Source organism: Mus pahari, chromosome 6 (genome assembly GCF_900095145.1).
Source record: "Mus pahari chromosome 6, PAHARI_EIJ_v1.1, whole genome shotgun sequence".
NCBI classification, from domain to species: domain Eukaryota; kingdom Metazoa; phylum Chordata; class Mammalia; order Rodentia; family Muridae; genus Mus; species Mus pahari.
This window is the reverse complement of record NC_034595.1, coordinates 72006751-72008412: the sequence shown is the minus strand read 5'-3', so window position 1 is coordinate 72008412 and position 1662 is coordinate 72006751. Positions and strand designations below refer to the sequence as shown.

At 43.1% G+C, this 1662-nt stretch overlaps 1 pseudogene; it reads right to left on the bottom strand.

Moving 5' to 3' along the window:
• Window positions 1–226: 226 nt before the first annotated feature.
• LOC110323846 lies at window positions 227–635 on the bottom strand (annotated as a pseudogene).
• Window positions 636–1662: the final 1027 nt, after the last annotated feature.

Here is a 1662-nt window from a genome sequence, read left to right as displayed (position 1 = left end):
TTCAAGATCCTTTGCATTTTCTTTTTCTATAAAAATTCTCTTGGGATCTCTCTCTCTCTCTCTCTCTCTCTCTCTCTCTCTCTCTCTCTCTCTCTCTCTCTCTCTCTCTCTCTCTCTCTCTCTCTCTCTCTCTCTCTCTCTCTCTCTCTCTCTCTCTCCCTTCCTCCCTTCCTTTCTTTACCTAAGCAGTCTTACAGTCTCTAGTAAAGTCCTGTATGGAATACCTCTACCCTATCTTCTCCATCATTTCCTCCATGTGTTTGCCCTTCTCCTGTCCTACTTTTTGGGACTTGGCTTTTCTCTCCAGGACCTTCTTGTGGTCCTTGTCCACCTTGCTGGGTTGGATGGCCACATGCACAGTTGTGCCATTAGCCCTTTCTCTCTGGACCTGTTCAATGTACATGACGTATTTCTTCCTGCACACTTGGGCCACTTTGCCATCTGCTGGCCTTTGACGTGTCCTCGAACAACCTGAACTTCATCATCCTTTCAAACAGGCATAGACTGGACATTATACTTGTCTCAGTTCTTTGGAAAGAGGAGAAGACATGATCTTTCTCTGAGTAAGGAGGTGCTCTGACATACCGTCTGCAGTTCTTGCTTTGGTCAGAAGTCACGAAGGGATTGGATTTCATTTTGGTGACTGCGATCTCCCTTCAGGGATTTCTATCCAAAGTACACCAGATCTAGAGGTCAATTTGAGGAGAATTGATTTCTTTTTTAAAAAGATTTCATTTTGGGGTTTAGTAAGATGGCTCAGTGGTTAAAAGCACTTGCTCCTTTTGTAATGGACCTGGGTTCAATTCTCAGTACCCACATACTGGCTCACAACCACCTGTACTCCAGTTTCAGGGGATCCAACAGGGACATATAGTGCGCACAAGTGACATACATGCAAATGAAATATTTATATATACAAAGTAAGTAAATAAATTTTTTAAAAGAATCATTTTTTTTTTATGTATGGGTGTTTTACCTGCATGCTATTTATGTGCGCCATGTGTGTACAATGACCACAGAGGTCATAAGAGGTCATTTGATCCCTTAGGATTGGAGTTACAGATGGTTATGAGCCACCACATGAGAGTAGGAATAAAACCTAGGACCTCTGGTAGAGCAGTAAGTACTCCTAAGTGCTGAGTCATCTCTCCAGCCTCAAGCATTGACTTTTTTATAGTACATCTCTTTCAGTTCATGTTTAATTTCTCTTAGCAGCATCTTGTTTCCGTGTATAGTTCTTATAGTTATCCCTATGTTTTTAAATGCTATTATAAACATTTTATGATTGTTGTAGGTATGTTGTGCATGTGTGGGCACACACATGTGCCCTGGTGCATGTAGGGAATTCAGAGACAATTTGGCGAGTCATTTTTCTCCTTCCACTTTTCCTAGTGTGCTGATTGGGTTTTTGTTAGCTTGACACAAACCAGTCACCTTAGAGGAGGAAACATCAGCTGAGGAACTGAGTGGCCTGTGGGATGGTCTGTAGGGGATTCCTGTAATTGCTAACTGATGTGGGAGGGACCAGACCACTGCTGGTGGTAACATCCCTAGGCAGGTGGTCCTGAGCTACAAAAGAAGAGTAGCTCAGCAGAAGCCAGAGGAAGCAAGCCAATAAGCTGTGGACTGTTGTGGTTCCATCTTCTAGGACAGCATCTGAAG